This window comes from Mastigoproctus giganteus, chromosome 1 (genome assembly GCF_048544385.1).
Source record: "Mastigoproctus giganteus isolate SK-2022 chromosome 1, ASM4854438v1, whole genome shotgun sequence".
Classification (NCBI taxonomy): Eukaryota; Metazoa; Arthropoda; class Arachnida; order Uropygi; family Thelyphonidae; genus Mastigoproctus; species Mastigoproctus giganteus.
The window spans coordinates 148,183,159-148,203,171 of record NC_143575.1 but is presented as its reverse complement, the minus strand read 5'-3'; the positions used below and the strand labels follow the sequence as shown (position 1 = coordinate 148,203,171).

General features: G+C 38.7%; 1 protein-coding gene across 1 annotated transcript in view; it reads left to right on the top strand.

Annotated features, from left to right (window-relative positions):
- LOC150091187 (inositol hexakisphosphate kinase 3-like) overlaps nucleotides 1-20,013 on the top strand; it is a 192,666-nt gene that overhangs the window by 126,607 nt on the left and 46,046 nt on the right. The window lies entirely within an intron of this gene.

The window sequence follows — 20,013 nt, the reverse complement described above, 5'->3', positions numbered from 1 at the left end:
TCCAACTGATGCTCGTATATAAATTGCAGAATCCATAGGCTTTGAAGGAAAAGAATAAAGATCATCTTCCAGGTTATTGGAAATCCAATAAAAAAGTCTGGGTAACAACAATTACACTTTTTAGAGAGTAGTTTTATGATAGCTTTGTGCAAGAGGTGGAAAATTACTTAGCTTCAAAATCTTTGCCTTTCAAAGTTCTGCTTCTTATTGATAATGTGCCAGGACATCCAAGCAGTCTAAAATTTGACCACCCAAACATTGAAATTGTGTTTTTGCCACCCAACACCACATCACTTTTACAACCGCTAGACCAAGTTGTGATTGCTGCATTTAAGTCCTGCTATGTTAGAAGAACTTTTACTGGCTTAATTGAAAAAATGGAAAGGGAGTCAGACTTAACTGGAAGTCAAAGTTGGAAAAATTATGACATCGCAGATTGCCTGATCAACATCAAGGCATCAATTGATGAGATAAGAACATCAATAATTAACATGTGTTGATGAAAATTGTGGCCAGAAGTGGTTGTTGCTAAAACAATCCCTAATGTCAATGAACTGGTTGCCGATATTGTAGTAATCGCACAAGGAATAGAAGGCGGGGACTTTGAAAACATCGATGCAACAGACATTCAGGAACTTACTGAGATTCATGCAGATGAACTTACAATAGAAGAGCTGGATGAATTAGTAACAAGGTCAAATTAGAACCAAAATGATCCTGAGGAAGAAGATCTCAACGTTGTTAGACCAGAATTAAATAGCAAATCATTAAAAGAAATATTTAGCCTCTCCATACAACTTTCAGAAAAGGTGGTGGAAATGGATCCTAATTTTGAAAGAAGCATCAAGTTTAAATGAGACCTAGAACAATTACCTTTGTCTTACAGGGAAATCCAAAAGTAGCTCAATAAAAAAAATAAAGAAACAAACTTCGATTAAGAGTTATTTTTCGCATAGCAACCCATATTCTTGATATGTTTTTGAAAGATTTGTTTGAAATTTATAATAAATAGTACATTTAATATTAAATTGTTTATTTTCATTTCGATGCCTTATGCTTGTATTTCACTATGTACATAGTAATATTATGTAGGTACATATAATACATACATTGACAAAATTTTAGACTGGTTTTTCTTATATATTTCATACTTTGGAAGGGAACAATTTTATTACTATGGGTGCCATAACCCCCCCCCACTATTCGTGGGGGGTTTACTATATCTGTAGAAAAGGCATGCAGCAGAAACAGTACAACTATGAGACAGAGAGTGGACAGACTCTGTTAGAGATGAGTTATTAATTAACCTCACTGCCTTCTTCTGAATGGAATCTAGAGGCCTGAGAGAGGTTTTGGGGATACCACTCCAGATGTGGGAACAATATTCCATGGTAGGGCGGATTTGCAATTTGTACAGAGTGAACAGCTGTTTGGAAGAAAAGTAACGCCAAGAGCGAAAGAGAAAACCGAGTTTTTTAGATGCAGACGAAGCAATATTTGTAATGTGCTTGTGCCAAGAGAGATTAGAAGTCAGGGTAATCCCCAAAAGATATATATCATCTTGCCTAGAAATCGGAGTGTCACCCAAGATAAGCATAGGAGCAGAATTCTTTTTGTGAGATAGTAATAGAGGCATGTGATGCAAGAAAGCAAGCGCATGAGCTTATGTAGCATCAGCCAAAAAAAAAAAAAAAAAAATTCACACAACTGTTCCCTCTAAAAGTTTGTCCTGTTCCTCCTTGAATTTATTTAAGATATCAAGTTCCACAACGACAAATGGAAGTTTGTTCCAGCAATTAACCACCCACTGGCTAAAGGCAAATTTCCGCACATCTATTCTAAAACTGTCTTTTCTCAATTTGAATTTATGCCCCCTTAGATTCGTAATTTGAGCAAGTGGAAGAATCCGATCAGAATTCAGCATGCTCAAGCCATTCAAGGTCTTATACACCTCAATGAGATCACCTCACAGGTGCTTAGTATCTAGCTGCTAAAATTTGCAAAACTTAAGCCTCTCTTGGTAAGGAGATTCCTTCATTCCCTCTCGCCAATGTTGTTGCCCTTCTCTGTACACACTTAAGCAGATCTACATCCTTCCTAAAATGAGGCCTCCAGACCTGTGCGCAGTACTCACGGCATGGCCGGGCCATTGCCTTATACAAAGGGATAATCACCACCTTTTCCCCTACTAGCAAAATTCCTGTATATCATTGACACAACCTCGTGAACTGCTCTTGCAGCCTATCTGCATTGCTCAGAAAACTTCATATCTCACTGCACAATTACACTCAGAAATTTTTCATTTTCTACCACCCTAAGTGTAGTAACACACAGTTGGTATGTTCCTCTGGAGTCACTTCTACCCATATGCAGTACTTTGCATTTGTCAACGTTAAACTTCAGTTGCCATTTCTCAGCCCATCAACCCAAATTTTCTAGATCCTGTTGCAGTAGCACACTGTCATTACTGTCATTAACAATCTTGCCAACCTTTGTATCACTGCAAACTTCAACATGCAGGTCATAGGGTTTTGTCAATGGTATATAGGAATTTTGCTAACAGGGAGAAGGAGGTGATTGTCCCTCTGTATAAGGCAATGGTCAGGCCACGCCTTGAGTACTGCGTACAGGTCTGGAGGACTCATTTTAGGAAGGATGTAGATTTACTTCAGCGTGTACAGAGAAGGGCAACAAGATTGGTGAGGGGAATGAAGGGATCCTCTTACCAAGAGAGGCTTAAGTTCTGCAAATTGCAGTGGCTGGAGACTAGGCACCTGCGCGGTGATCTGATTAAGGTGTATAAGGCCTTGAATGGGTTGAGCATGCTGAATTCTGATGGGATCCTTCCACTTGTTCAGATTACGAACCTAAGTAGGCATAAATTCAAATTAAGAAAGGACAGATTTAGAATAGATGTGCGGAAATTTGCCTTTAGCCAGCGGGTGGTTAATTGTTGGAACAAACTTCCATCTGTCGTTGTGGAAGTTGATAGGGTGAATAAATTAAAGGAGGAACTGGACAGGCATTTGGAGGGAATGGTGTGATTTTTTTTGGCTGATGCTGCATAAGCTCATACACTTGCTTTCTTGCATCACATGCCACTGCTACTACTACTACTACTACTACAAAGTTGATATACCTTCCTCAATATCATTGATAAAAATACTAAACAACAATGGGCTCAACACTGAACCCTGTTGGACTCCACTAATAACGTTAGTCCACGAAGAGCAGTGTCCATTGATTACCACCCTTTGTCATTTCCCACTCAGCCACCCTTTTATCCATTGTAGCAACGTACCCTTAATACCATTCTGCTCTAATTGGTACAGTAGTCTTCCATGCGCAACAGTGTCAAAAGCTTTCCTGAAATCCAAATATTTGATATTAAAATTATTTTTTGCATCCAGTTCCTTTCTAACATCGTCAGACAAGTCTTTCCCTTAACAAACCGATGCTGTGTCTGAATTATTGCTGCAGTTTTGTCTAGATGGCCCTGCAATGCATCTTTAACCAGTGGGAGGGGATGTGTCATAGAGCATATGCTCAATGACAATGACCTATCCCTTCTAAATGTGGGAACTAACACCTTTTTCCACATGCCTACCTGGACATTCTCTGCTATTGACCTCTCTCTATATTTTTTTTTTTTATGAAAACCCCAAACACGAAAAGTATCAAAACCTATAGTACTTAGTACCGTGCATGGGTTGAAGGAGAAGTAGGGGGGGGATGCCAGAAACTTTGCTCTAGAGACTAAACATGGGTTTCACCACTTCAAGCCTCCAATAAGCAAAGTGGTGGTATTTCACCGGTTGATGAAAGTCATCTACCACCTCTTATGCTCCCCCTCTCTCCTTCCTTCAATCACTTGGGAGGTAGAGAAGAATCTTTATGGAAGTGATCACTTCCTCGGGATAACCAGCCTACTTAAAGGGACACCATGCTCACCTTTTAGGTTACCGCGATGGAAAATTGATCAGGCTGACTGGAACACCTTTCAACACCTGATAGACTTTAACATCAGTACAGTCAGTCAGGAGCCTATCAATGATGCAGTGGCGTACATCACAGAAAGCATTGTCCATGCAGCTGCAGCTACAATTCCGAAAACATCTACCCAGTTTCCGCCATTTCCAAAACCTTGGTGGAATACTGAATGCACAGCAGCAAAAAAGGCACAAAATAAAGCTTGGGGGATATTCTGACGATATCCTACCACAGCCAAATCTCTTAGCCTTCAAACGTGCACGCACGAAAGCGCGATATATTCGCCGAAAGGAATCGTGGGTCCGCTTTACATCCACTATTACCCAGTCAACCAGCAGTAAAGCTATCCGGAAAATGAAGGGTAAATATAAGGGACAAAATCCGGAAAATGAAGGGTAAATATACATCGCATCCTTCATCGGTCCTGGAATATAATGGATGCGTTATTGCAGACCCAACTGCAATAGCCAGTGTACTTGGGGAGACCTTTTCTGCCATCTCGTCAACATCTGCTTACTCCAAAGAATTTCTGGTCTGGAAAGATAAATTTGAAAAGCAGCCAATTAACTTTAAATCTAAAAGGTCTCATCCCTATAACGGGCCCTTTACCACGGAAGAGTTAGAAACAGCTCTAACTCTTACCAAGACAAGTGCTGCTGTACCAGATCTTATCCATTATGATACGATCAAACATCTGTCTGCAAAATCCATGGACCAACTGCTTTTTCTATATAACAGAATATTTCAAGAAGAGCAGTTTCCGGATTCCTGGCATAAGGCAATCGTGCATGCCTTTCCTAAGCCAGGAAAGGATCCTAAAATCCGAACGAACTACCGTCCTATTGCTCTGACTAGCTGTCTGTGCAAAATTCTGGAGAGAATGGTCAATGCCCGCCTTATCTGGTATTTGAAGGTTAATGGGCTCCTCTCCAGATTTCAGTGCGGCTTCCGTAGGAATAGGTCAACTTTGGACCATTTAATTAGGCTCGAAACTCCCATTCGAGATGCCTTTTTAAAATGAGAACACCTGGTGTCAGTATTCTTCGATATGGAAAAAGCATATGACACAACTTGGAGATTTGGAATTTTAAAAGACCTCTACAGCATCGGCCTTAGAGGTAATCTCCCCAATTTTATTAAAAACTTTTTATGTCACCGTTCTTTCCAAGTTCGTGTAGGATCTACTCTCTCTCACTCTTTTAGCCAAGAGGAGGGAGTACCTCAAGGATCTGTTTTAAGTGTTACGCTTTTTGCCATTAAAGTGAATTCCATCACAGAACAACTTCCTCCAACTGTAAACTGTGCCCTCTATGTTGACGATTTTAGCATATTCTGTCATTCCTGCAACATGAGGGTAATTGAGAGGCAATTGCAACGTGCCATTGACCATTTGAACTCATGAGCAACGAATAACGGGTTCAGGTTCTCTCCACAAAAGACTGTTTGCATGCATTTTTGCAGAAAGCGCAATCTTCACCCTGAACCTGAACTGAGGCTTGGACAAAATGCTATCCCAGTAGTACCTGAGACTACATTTTTGGGGCTTATATTCGATAAAAAGCTAACCTTTCTAGAACACATGTCAACTACGTGCAAAGTGCACGAGAGGCTTGAATATCCTACGTGCAGTCTCCTCACATTCTTGGGGCACTGACCAATGTACTCTTTTGCACCTCTATCGTGCACTTGTACGATCTAAGTTAGATTACGGGTGCCAGGTATACGCATCCTCCAGACTCACGCACTCCGATGGTTGGATCCCATCCACCATCAGGCGATCCATATTGCGACTGGAGCATTTTGAACTTCTCGTGTCCATAGCCTCTATGTTGAAGCGAATGAGCCCTCGTTATCGCATCGCAGGAAACAGTTGTCTCTACAGTACGCTTTGAAACTGAAATCCCTGCCAGACCATCCGACGTGGACACCCGTTTTTGAGCCATGTTGGGAAAATATGTACAGCATTCGCCAGACTGCCAATCAACCATTCGGTATTCGTACCCAAAGGCTACTCAGTGATTTGAACATCAAATTAGACAGTGTTGCCCCATCACCAGGGCAACCTTTTCCACCCTGGCATGCTCATGTCCCAAACTGCAACTTCTCCCTTAACAATTGGAGAAAGGACAATACTTCATCCACCATCTACCTGCAGCTCTTTTTAGCTGAGCGCTCGGAACATGCTGATTTCTTGCCGGGCGCCTCCGTAGCCAGGTGGGAAGGAGCAGCAGTGCATAGCACACGCTTCTTGATTAGACCGGGGTTCAAGCCCGTCACCACCAAATACGGAGGATGTGGAAAGGTCAGGGAATTACCACCGCATATCCCGGAGCAATATGGCCTTAGTTGCTAATGCTCCTAAAAACCAAATAACAAACTAACAGACTTCTTGCCCATCTACACAGATGGCTCGAGGTCAGAAATGTCTGTCGGATCTGCAGCTGTTTTCCCAGACACCACGGTATCTGAGCAGATCTCCAACGAATGCATTGTGTTCACTGCAGAGCTGCATGCGGTTGAGCTAGCCTTAGATAGTATAGAAACCACCCACCACAAAAAATATATTATATATACCGATTCTCTGAGTTTATTGCAGGCTTTATCATCAATGAGGTTCAACCCTCATCCTGTCCTGACCCGGATACAGCAGAAGCTGCACTTCCTTGCACAATTCAAATTTGATGTTCGTTTCTGCTGGATCCCAGGCCACATTGGGATCTCAGGAAATGATTTGGCAGATACTGCAGCCAAATCAGCGAATTTATTTAACTCTTGTTAGTCCCCTATACAGACTACAGGCCAGTAATTCGAAAGAAATTGGTATCCCAATGGCAACGCTCATGGCATGGCATGGACAGACTACAAACAAGTTATATGAGATTAAGCCTGTAATTGAACATTGGCAGTCTAGTCTGCTCAGGAACCGAAAAGAGGAAGTTGTTCTATCTCGGCTCTGCATAGGACATTGTCACTTGACACATTGCTATCTGCTGAGGGCAGACGATCGTCCTATGTGTAGAAATTGTGACACTATTTTAACAGTCCGTCATATTTTAATTGAATGTCCGTCCTTTTATAAAGACCACCGTTTATGTTTTAGCCATCTGTCTGAACCTTATACACTCAGACAGGTTTTAGCGGACAATGACAACGTGTCAGCTATTTTTAAGTTTTTACAACTTATTAATCTAGATAATTGTATCTAGAATATTTTTATTATTTTATGCTATATGAACGTTTTATATCGTATATCCTTTTACAATAATATACAAGTAATTTTAATTTTATATTCTACATCTTTTGACTTGGCGCATTATAGCCTTAGATGCTAATGCACCATAAAACAAACAAACAAACATCTTTAACCAGTGACTCCATTATTTTACCGGAACAGAAGTTAAACTAAATGGTCTGTAATTACTCATGTCACCCTTTGATTCTGTTTGTGAATTGGGGATACATTTGCACATCTCCAGTCCATGAGGACTTCCTCTGAGTCCAAGGATGCTCTCATAATTAAGGCTAAGGGTTTGCTTAGTTCCTTTGCCACCTCCTTTAATATAACTGGATAGATCCCATCCACCAAGTGCCTTTCTTATGTTTACTTCAACAATTTCTCCTCCAATTTGCTCTCAGTTATTACAAAATTATTAAGCACCCTATTATAATTTGATAAACTTTTGGCATTTTCCTTCCATACTCATTCTGTTTGTTTCCTATCTGAGCAGGATCATCAACAGTCGAACCATCGGTATGAAGTGGACCAATCCTTTTAGAGTTTATATAAGTAAAGAAGTCCTTGCTGTTTTTCTTAGCCTTCGCTTGCCTAATCCTTTGCAACTTGATTACAGATTAGCTTATATCTGCCATAGGCTTCTGTGTCGCCTGATAATTTATATGCATCCCATGCATTTTTCTTCTCTACCACGAGTCTCATTTGTTCATATAACAACCATTTAGGCCTAAACCTTGAACAATATTTCTTAATAGGTATGAAAAGTCTAGTAGCTTCCACAATTAATTCCTTGAATGCTTTCCACTTAGAATTTGCTGTTTTAATGTCATTAGTTGGTCCCACTGTACAGAATTTAAAAACTGTCTGAAACAACTGTAGTCACCTTTATGGAAGCAAAAACCCTTTCCTTTGCCCCCGATGGTAATTATATCTTTAAGTAAATCCCTCATCAGTACACTGTGATCACTGCCATCTAGTGGTTCTTTTATCTGCAAATTCTTAATACATGAATGATCACTGCTGATAACCAGATCTCTGGTTGATACCCTCTGCTGATACCCTCTCTGGTTGCCTCTCGAACATGCTGCTGCAGAAAACAATCATCCAATAAATCTACAGAAGTCTTGCTAGTTTGCTAGTGACCAACCCACAAGTTCCAGTCAATATCTGGGGAGTTAAATCCCTCATTATATGACATTCTGGTGTACTAGTCCATTCTGTTTCTCTGTACAATTGTTCGATGTACTCATTAGAGTCATTAGGCCTATAACACACTCCTACTCTTATTTTTGCTTTCCCAGTAGTTATGTCACACCAAACTGACTCAACATTGTACCGTCAATCTATGTCAACTGGATGCTCTTCCTTTGATTTTATGTTTGTCTTAATTAACATCATAACCCCTCCTCCCTTCCTATCCTGTCTATCCTTTCTGTACACATTGTACTCCCCAAATTCCATTCTGCATTCCTAATATTTGTGTGACAGTATGTCTCTAATATCCCAACAATATCTGCCTTTTATGTCTTGACAAATGCTTCAAATTCATCAAATTTATTTACTATACTTCTAGCATTGGTGTACATGCACCTATCCTTATTCTTATTTACTCTAACACATCCCATGTATTTATTTGTTTCATGGTGACTGCTATGAGTGTCTGAAAACCCCTGCACCCCTCACTCCAGGCTGCTGCTTATTCTAATAGAAGTAGTGCAAGAATCACCTTCACTTCTGCCTGCAGCTACTTTTAACCTTTAGTCTGTGAACCCAATCCCTAAGCTAGCAGTTTTCTGACCCACGTAACGCTGCTTCGATATAAGACAGGACTGAGTTTTAGAAGGATTGAAATCAATTAAGTTGTCTTTGCCCCACCGGAGAATTACCTAGAGATCAACATTTAAGGAATTGGTAGCAGATATTCGAGAAGTTGAAGCTGATTGAGCAGGGCAAGGTTTCTCAAACTAGGAAGTGGAATGCAATGTGCTATCATCAGCAAATCTGTGTATAGAATTTCCGGTCAATGGAAGAAGGTCATTAATATACAAGAGGAAAAGAGTGGGGGAAAGAACTGAACCTTGGGGCACACCAGCAATAGTAGAGAAGTTATAGAAAAGAGAGCCATCTACCATTGCCCTCAATGAGCGGTCAGAGAGAAAATTGGAAAACCAGTTACAAAAAACAGTTGGCAAACTGTAAGATGGAAGCTTCTTTAGAAGACCTTTATGCTGAACACGGTCAAAAGCCTTTGAGATGTAAAGACCAACTGCTTGTGTTAAACCGAATTTCCATTTATGAATTTGTCCATAAATGGATAACATAAGCCAGGATATCATCAGTGGATCGACATTGATGGAATCCATACTGGCGATCAATGATCAGACAGAAGGTTTCTAGATAGTTTAAGAGTTGGTGGTTAATTGATTTCTCCATTACTTTAGAAAGAGTAGAAGTAATTGCAATGGGACGATGGGAGGGATTTGTCACCCTTTTTAGGAACTGGCAGGATATGAGCAAATTTCCAAGCAGAAAGGAAAACACCTTTGGAATAAGAAAGTAAAAAAAGGTGGCAAAGAACAGGAATAAGTTCAGTAGCACAGGTTTTGAGAACAAGTGGAGAAATACCATCAGGACCTGGAGCTTTCTTAGCATCAAGATTCATCAAACTCTTTCTAACATCCTTTTGACGGGAGAGCACAGGAGGCATTGAATGGAGCATGCTGGGAATGGTGGGAAGTGTTTTACCAAGATCATTAATACTTGAGTTGGAAGAAAATTGGAAATCTAGCAGGTCAGCTTTATCCTTGACTGAAGTGATAATGGAACCACCTGGTTTTGACAAAGGTGGGAGCAGAGCTGGGCAAAAGTTGCGGCTAATCGCTTTGGCACGAGACCAGAATGCCCAGCTACCATTAGGGCAAGAAACAAGTTTTCTACTCATAGCAGCAAACATAAGCCAGGATATTGCCATTTTGGACTGATTAACAACTGCTTTACAATTGTTGCGAGCGCTGGTGTAGGCAGAAAATGAAACTGAAAAATTGGAAACAAGCCAATTACGATAAGCAGTATTCTTCTCTTGAACAGCCTTAGCACATTTATTGGAAACCCATGGTTTAGATAAAGGACAAGATTTTAAGATGAAATATGGAATAAAGGATTTCATTCCTACAAGAATAATTCCACTGACTCGATCTGAGCAAATGTTGACACAGAAGTTTTGAAACAGTAGTCCGACCAAGGAAAAGAAGAAAAGAAATCTCGCAGGTCATCCCATTTTGCATATTTGTAATGCCAAACAACGCGTGGTTGGGAATAGCCATGAGATAAAGGCTCCATTGGAGAAGAGACAATCACCAAGTTGTGGTCTGAGGTGCCTAAAGGACCACTCACTTTGACTGTGTACTTAGAAGGGTTGTTTGTGAGAAAAAGATCAAGCTGTTGGCTGTATGGTTAGGATTGTCCGTTATTTTGGTAGGTAAATGAACAATCTGTTGAGGTCATTAGTAGTTGCAAAAGCCTTAGCATCTTGACCAGCTGGGTCGGTGTGACTAGAAAACGGAAGTCAGCTGGTGTTGTGAACATTAAAATCACCAAGGAAATTTACCTCACTGTTAGGAAAGTTGGACTGGAAAAAGTCAAGTTGCAAAGGAGGAAGTCAAAGAGTTCCAAGTGATTAGTGGCTTTGGGAGAATGCTAGAGACAACGGATGAATTTTACAGAATGAGATAGAGAGATTTTAAGCCAGAGAACATCGAAAAGAGGAGAATTCAAATTACCAAGTTTCTGACAGGGAATGTCGGAACAGACATATGCACAAGTGCACCACCTTTGAAGTGAAAGGAATCATACAGTGAATAATTTGGGCAACTGAGATGAGCAGTGGTTGAATCAACTGATTACTGAGAAATGGACATTATTGAGATTAGAACTGAGACTACGTATATTTGTGAAATGAACTAGGAAGTGTTTGTTAGGTTTAGATCTTTTTGCAGATAAGTTTGCTCTATTAGTTTGACAATTAATGGTGTATTCAATACTAAGAAAAAGTGGAGGGGGGACATGCTGTATGAAGTAATGAAATTTTTGGATATGGCATACACATGGTAAGAATATACCCAGATCCTTGACATAACGTGGCCTCGACAATGCCCCACTCATACACACTACTCGGACTCCCTCCAGTCACTATTTGGCAGAGTAGAGGCAACAATATTATACACTAGCTGATCCGGAAGCGTCCTAGAATGCTACCAGTAGGTTGGGTCCGGTGTAACTAATAACTAGCGGCCGGCCTGCAAACACCGTTTTAGAGGTGTACCCTCGAAATGTAAGCAATATTGGATCTTGCCATGGCGTTCATCATAACAACAAAATACATCAATCATACTGCATGATGGGAGAGATGGGTGGGGGTTTACTGAAACTTAGCTCTGAACACCAAACGTGGGTTCCACCACTTCAAGCCTCCAATAAGCAAAGTGGTGGTATTGCACTGGTTGATGAAAGTCATCTACCACCTAGTATTGTCTGGTAACACGGATGGGCGGCTTTCCTCCGTGTGGTGTGCCAGACCTCGACCCCTGCTTACGTTGGTTCACACCTGGTTGGTCACCCACAGTGTGCTTGCGTATTGGGGTTATACCCAGGATTACTAACAGTCGCACCATCATGAAGGTGCAAGCAGAGGATTTGGCTGTCACAGACCATCTGGATTTAGCTGAAATTGGGTCCACTTGACTTGAGTGTCACCTGTATATCAGATCCATCAGCGTTTTAGACTCCCAGGTAGCAAAAACAGCTTGTCTGTCATATCTGAGAGAATGTCTATGACAGCCTCAAGGACCAACTTAATAATACAAATGATAGGTAGCATGTGACTTATCAACTGGTGCAGTACCACCACTTTGCATATTGTGGTCTTGAAGTGGTGAGTTACTTAGTTGTTGTTATTTTAGGAGCATTAGCCTAAGGCCATATTGCTCCAGGGATATGCGGTGGTCATTGCCTGACCCTTCCGTGTTTGGTGGTCACTGGCTCGAACCCCAGTCTAATCAAGAAACGTGTGCTACACACTGCTGCTCCTGCCCACCTGGTTACAGAGGAGCCTTGAAGTGGTGCACTCACTGGTTTGAAAACCATGTTCCATCTCCAGAATAAAGTTTCCTGCATCCCCTTGAATCCATGCATAAAAGAGAGAGAGAGAGAGAGAAGAAAAAGAGAGAGAGAGAGAGAGAGAGAGAGCGAGAGCGACTTTATTGCACAACATTTGATTGTAACTGGTCACAAGATTAAATAGTGTTGCACTGTCCCTTCACGGCGCCAAAAGGCTAGGGATTTACAGATGAAAGGTGTTAAAAAACATTAAATGACATAAGACATTAAAGAACAAAACAAGATGACATTAAATAATATAGGGTGAAGTACATCTTTACAATAATGCTCAGTTACATAAAACATTAAGGTGACGAGCTGACATTAAAAAATTGCATTACAAAGATGGTGTACCAGGAGATTTAAAACAATCTTAAATCAACAAAATGACAACTGATACATATATGATATACAGTGCTGACTATTGTCCTCAGAGTTCATGGGTGAGAGCAGCAGGAATAGTACCAGGCTCATTCCTCGTTATGCTCATTAGTTAATTCACAGGGGTCTTCAAGCGGTGATTAAAGAGTATGCTGTCTTGAATGCGTTGAAGAAATGGCTTTTCCTTGTGTAAACTGTCCAGACCAATGTAGAGTATTCCTTACTGGGAGCAACCAGGGGCAATTTTGCTTGTGTCTAAAAAGTAAAAAAGTAAAGTGCAGCTATTATCAACCCACTGCAGGGTGGAAGCCTCCCCAACAATTCATGCTGAGGGAAATGGACCATAATCTGCCACGCTGGTCCAGTGCGGGTTGGCAGATCGACCGTATTCAGCAGGCAGGGGCTTGAACCCCGGTCTACTCAAAGAGCGTGTGCTACTGCACTCCCGCTCCTGCCCACTCGGCTACGGAGGCCGTCTGCTTGTGTCTAGACAGTTGCAATGGCCTAAGCAAAAGTATTTTTGGGGCCCCTGTAAAAATGTTTATTATGAAATGACATGATGATATTTTAAGGGGTCCTTATGTGCTGTGATGTAATGACTAGATCGTGGATATAGCTTAGCTTAATTTTTCAGCACTCACCTCATAGTAATCCGCTTAGTTGGTTGAAAGTTTTGCCACATGCATAGTGGTTAAAGAGATTCTAATAACTTACGGGGATTATAAATTTAAAAACTAAGTTATGGGCTTTAAATTTTTTTTCTAAGAAAGGAAAGTGCATTTTGTCTAATTAAAATAATTTAAATGCTTTTATCTCACTTCATTTAATTTATTTTAATTAGACAACCATAGAATGGAAGATGCACTTTCCTTTCTTAGAAAAAAATTTTAAAGCCCATAACTTAGTTTTTAAATTTATAATCTCCGTAAGTTATTAGAATCTCTTAACCACTATGCACGTGGCAAAACTTTCAACCAACTAAGCGGATTACTATGAGGTGAGTGCTGAAAAATTAAGCTAAGCTATATTCACAATCTATGAAATGACATTTAATGTTTTTGGAATAATAATAATAATGATAAATGGATAGGTTTTGGTGCTGTTTTGTAAAGACATGGTGCAAATGGTGCATTCACAAAGTCTTGTCAATAATTCTTGCTTGAAACTGTTTTTTTAAATTACTGATATAATACTATTCTACTCCAAGATGAGGCGGCTGTTTGTTCAATACTATACAAATTTGTACAGTTGAATACTTATATGATACAGATGAGTATATTTCACAAAACAAAAACTAACTTGCGAATATTAAACACAGAAAGGTGACTAATTAGGGGAATATATTAGTTACTTAGAGATTCAGTTATTTCAAAAAATAAGATGTTTATTCAATTATTCCAAATGATTTGAAACAACTAATACTCTATAAAACAAAATCAAAATTAAGACACAAATAAAATATAAAAATTCACTACAGAAAATAATACAAACAAAAATATGCCATCTGTGTAAAACAGAAGTTCCCAACCCATGGATCCCCACCCCCATTGAGGGTTGCGGAAGAAGGTTGATGGGTTGTGAGGAAGTGAGAAATAAGACCTAAACATAATAAAAACAAAATATGACTTTTGTCATATCGCTTGACATTGTAGTTACTAAAATGTCAACAATGTAATTGGCAACACTCCTTTGAGACCCCATTGTTGCTCCTATAATGTCGCGTGCTATGATTTTGGCCATGTATTTTGCGATTTATGGGCCCAAGGCACATGCCTAGTTTGCCTAGGCCTAAGATAGGCCCTGGGTGCAAGTCTGATCCTGGATAACTCCCAAGTAGCCAGTCACAGTGATGAAGAGAATGACTTTGAGGGCTTTATGGAGGAAGATGTTATTGTTGCTGACCATTTCTTGAAAAGGTAATGAAGGCCTGACAGAAGATGACTTGGCCAATGCCAAGCAAGTACTGGCACAGTTCATTGATAGAGAAAGAGAGACCATGATAGAATGTTGGGTAGATGGGGGCAACAACTGTCTTACCTATGAGCACTTGACTGACTCGGAAATAATTGAGAATGTTACTGGTGAAAGTCATGGTTCAAATGCAAACGAAGATGAGGAGCCAGATGCATTCACTGGTTTGCAAATTGGACTTAAATTGAAAGGTAGATTCCCTTACTTCCTTTCAATTTACAGTTAAAATTCCTTATTGAAATTGTTAAAAAGAAACAAAGAAATGCAATGAAACATTCATCCCTTGATACATTTTTTAAAAAAAATTAAAGACTTGAAAGTAATAACTAAAATGTGCAAAAGTTTGTTTGCTAATGTCTACTTAGTAGTTGAAAGAACACTGAGTGCATTATGTTATCCTTTTTCTCCTGAATTTTTGACCCTTTGTTAATTTCAAATTCAAAATACAAATGTAACAGTCAATACAACCAAGTGGAAAAGCAGTTTTTATGAGTATTGATTTGTTTTTGTAACAAAAGGTGTGTATTTATCATGTTTATATATATTTAAAAACGTGAATATTGTTTTTTTAAATACTTTACTGTACAGTGCATCAATAAAAGATTGAAACAATGCAATTGCATATTATTTCCATTATTATTCTTTGCATGATTTTTTTAGATGTATTATTGCAACTGTTACGCAAAAATAAAGAAACAAGAAAACTGATAGTACGTATTAAGTTTGAATGCTGAAAAATGGCTAGAATTTTCCAACGCAATCTCGCTTATATCGCACTGTGATTCTTTGGACCCCGAGCATCGTGTTATAACGGGTTTCACCTGTACTGTTATAATATAATATAATACTTATACTAATACTGGGTGGTAGATGACCCTCATCAGCATCAACTGGTGCAGTACCGACACTTTGCTTTTTTGGAGGCTTAAAGTGGGAAACCTATATTTAGTCTACAGAGCAAAGTTTCCGGAATCTCCTCCTCCTTCCCCATCTCCTTCAACCCATGCATGGTACCAAATACTACTGTAGGTTTTGATACCTTTCATGTTTGGGGTTTTCATTAAAAAAAAAAAAAAAAAGAGAGAGAGAGAGAGAGAGTCTGTAAAAATTTACAGACGATTTAAGGTCATTTATCAACAGAGAAAAATTGATTGGAGAATAACCCCCACAGTATGGAACAAAGAGGTGTAACTTATAAGATGTTACCCACAAATATAATGGTAAAAAAAAAAAAACCTGAGCTTGTAGTAACAAGATACAAATAAAGAATTGTGGTATCTGCTTGCAGAAATATAACTGGATCTTATAAATTGTTTGCTTTTTTGTTGTTGGTAAATGAACTAATCCTACTGATTTTTAAAAAAATAAAAATTGGTCACCTTTACTAGTTTACTACCACTCTCAAAAATCAGTACATATAGACTGCATTTTTCACAAAATGGTTTTTTCATGAATTTGTACCATCTATAAACAAACACTTGAATAAACTTACCTGAAAAGGCTATTCTCTTTATGGATAACACTCCTTCATATTTCAGTTGTGAGGAACTTGGAAAAGGGAACATAAAGGCCAGTTTTAAAACCAAGGTCCAAGTGTGATATATTTGATCCAGTCTGTGGATCAAGGGGTTCTAGAATGTCTAAAGAGACAAAATAGGTGAAAGTTTTTGAGTTTAATTATTTTGAAAATGTAGATATGAATATAGATTTTATAGAATTGTTAAAAGATGTATTTACTAGTGCTATATTGTGAATACAAAGATGTATTTACGATATAGCACTAGTATGGAAAGTCCAAGTTCAACATTCATAATGCTGAACTTAGAATTTCCAATGCCCATGAAAGTCCTGAACTTCTATAAGATAATGAAAACTATAGTTTATTAACCAATTTCAGGCAGATTGAAGGTTCCAAAGGTTTACATCAAGACAACATACATTAGTATTAGCATTAGTAGAGGCACATGATGCAGGAAAGTAAGCTTATACAGCATCAACTGGAAAAAAAAAAAAACCTTCCCATTTCACTGATCCATTCGTTCCAAATGTTTGTCTAGTTCTGCCTTGAATTTATTTAAGCTATCAACTTCCATAACAACAGATGGAAGTTTGTTCCAGCAATAAACTACCCCCTGGCTAAAGGCAAACTTCCGCATATCTATTCTACAACTGTCTTCCCTCAATTTGAATCTATGCCCTCTCAGGTTTGTAATCTGAGCAATAGGAATAATCCCATCAATATTGAGACTGCTCAATCCATTCCAGGCCTTATACACCTCAATCAGATCACCTCGCAGGTGCCTAGTCTCCAGAAGCTGCAATTTGCAGAACTTAAACCTTTCTTCATAAGAGCATCCCTTTGTTCCTTTCATCAGTCTTGTTGCCCTTCTCTGTACTCGTTCCAGCAACTCTACATCCTTCCTAAAATGAGGCTTCCAGACCTGTAGGCAATACTCAAGGTGTGGCCTGACCATTGCCTTATGAAAGGGGATAATCACCTCCTTATCCCCGCTTGCAAAATTCCTGAATATCATTGACAAGACCCCGTGACCTACTCTGGCAGCCCGTCTGCACTGTCAGAAAACTTCATATTTGACTGCACAATTACCCCCAGGTCTCTTTCATTCTCCACTACCCTGAGTGTAACACTACCCAGTTGGTACATTTCTCTGGGGTTACTGCTACCCATGTGCAGTACTTTGCATTTGTCAATGTTAAACTTCAGTTACCACTTCTCAGCCCATCTACCCAACTTTTCCAGATCCTGTTGCAGCAGCATACTGTAATTACTGTTATTAACAATCCTGCCAACTTTTGTATCATCCAAACTTGGACATTTAGCCTGATATACCTTCATCAGTATCATTGATAACTATACAAAACAACAATGGGCCCAACACCGCACCCTGAGGGACACCACTAATAACATTATTCCACGTAGAGCAGTATCCACTGATTACCACTCTGTCTTCTCCCACTCAATCATCCTTTTATCCATTGTAGCAACTTGTCCTTAATGCCATACTGCTCCAATTTGTACAGTAGTATTCCATGTGCAACAGTATCGAAAGCTTTCCTGAAATCCAAGTATATGATTCAAAATTATTTTTTGCATCCAGTTCCTTTGTGACCACATCATAATATCCAATCGGTCAGACAAGATTTTCCCTTGACAACCCCCATGCTGTGTCTGAATTATTACTGCTGTCTCTCTCTAGATGATCCTGCATACAATATTGGTTTCAGTAATGTTTTCCAACAATGGTGATTTGTTGAAAAATGAAATTATGGATGCTGCAGAACTCATATGCACTGTAACAGAAACAGATGGATCTAAATATGAAGAGGAGAAGCAAAAGAGATGGAATCAAATCAAATTCAGGGCCGAAAATTCCTAGATACAGCTTTGCATTATATTGAGCATCCTGATTTCAGTCAATGATGTTGATGTTTATTTAATAAAAAGTGGAGAAACTATGAAGCAATTTGTCACATTTCTTCATCTATAACAGATGAAAATTACTGATTTTATGTAAATCAATGCACATGTATATGTTTTGAAGAAAATAAAATTCTTAAGGTATATATGTATACTTTTTTTTTTTTTTTTTTTTTTTATGATTCCCTGCTTTAACTGATTTTATTTTTAATTAACCAACCAGTTACTGGTCTGATCACATTGGATAAGAGGGCTTTTTCTGTATACCTGGATTTCAATAAAACATTTGATCTTATCATTTCTTTTTGCAGATAAGTTTGTTCAATTAGAGTGATTCGTGATGCATTGAGCAGATAATGGAAAAGTAAAAGGGGTGTATGTTAATGGAATTTGTGGTTTACACACAGCAAGAATATATTCTGCTCCTTTACATATCGTGGCCTTGACAGTGCTTACCATATACATGCTACTTGGACTCCCACTCTGGCAGAGTAGAGACAACAAGATTATAGACTAAGAGGCAGCCTGAAAAAACTTTTAAAGCTGTAACCTTGAAGTGTAAGGAATATTGGATCTTACCATGATGCCCATCATTACCTCAAAAGATATATCTCATACTATATGATAGAAGAGATGGGAGGAGGTTGTAATTTTGTTCTGATTGTTTTTATAAAGCATGCTATTTATAAGTATGATGTTTATTATATCTACCTGGTCATGATTATTAGTAATGAATGAGGAACAAATATCGTTCATATTGATTAATTGCTGTTTATCCAATCACATTTTATTTACAGGAAAGAACTGTTATGAGGACTCTGTACAGAGACAATGACACACAACCACTGTGCTGGTGATAAGCTGCATCTCGCTCTCCAGTATTTCTGTTTGGCCAGCCTCAATCATAGTATGACTGCAGAAATACAGTATAGTGGTGCCTAAGTTCAGCAGAAATGGTGCTTGTTATCTTCATTATTTTTTAATATAATTAATTCCCACTTTACTTTATTAAAGGAGATTATGAAAGTGATATCCATGATCTCTGATGAACCACATCACAGCTCATGGATACTGAAAAAAAAAAAAAAAAAAAAAAGGTACTGAGAAATGTCCTCTTGAAACTTCATAGTGGAATTATGCATGCAGCACATAACACTTGTATGCTTCATGGCATGGAAACTCTTTCTTTGCAGCTTTTTATTGCTGAAACTGACTGAGTGAAAATTCCACTGAGTGATGCATTGCCATCATCTATGCGCAATCCTCAAAAAAAAAAAAAAAAAAAAAAAAAAACTTCCTACACATTGTAATAAGACTGTTAAGCACCCATTAGCCCTTCATTTCTAGTTTCAGAAAAATCTACACTTTTTTTTTTACTGACTACTTTTACTGATTAGTTCTGCCTAGAAATTATCATATGTACAGATTAGCATCTGATATGCTAATTATTTAAAAAAATAACTTACTACTGAAGTTGTTTACTAGTTATTATCTTACATGTGAAGCAGTATACTTCACTTTTGCCAATTAGTTTACCTAATTTTATTTTTGTGCATCCTCTCACATCTCATATTGTAGAAACTTCAGTAAGTTTCACTGGGATAAAGTAGTGCCCTTTACATTGCATTGCCTACCTGTTCCAGCATTGGCAAATGCTTTAAATAAAACAGAAATATACTTCTCCACATTTTATTTAGAGTAGTTTAATACCAAGGTCATGGTGAAGGTGCCTCCACAATATGAGATCACTTATTTTTCTATGTAATGCTATGTAAGAAATGTTGTTTTGATCATCATATATATTAATATTTAATAGCACTTTTAGATTTGACTTTTGCCAGTC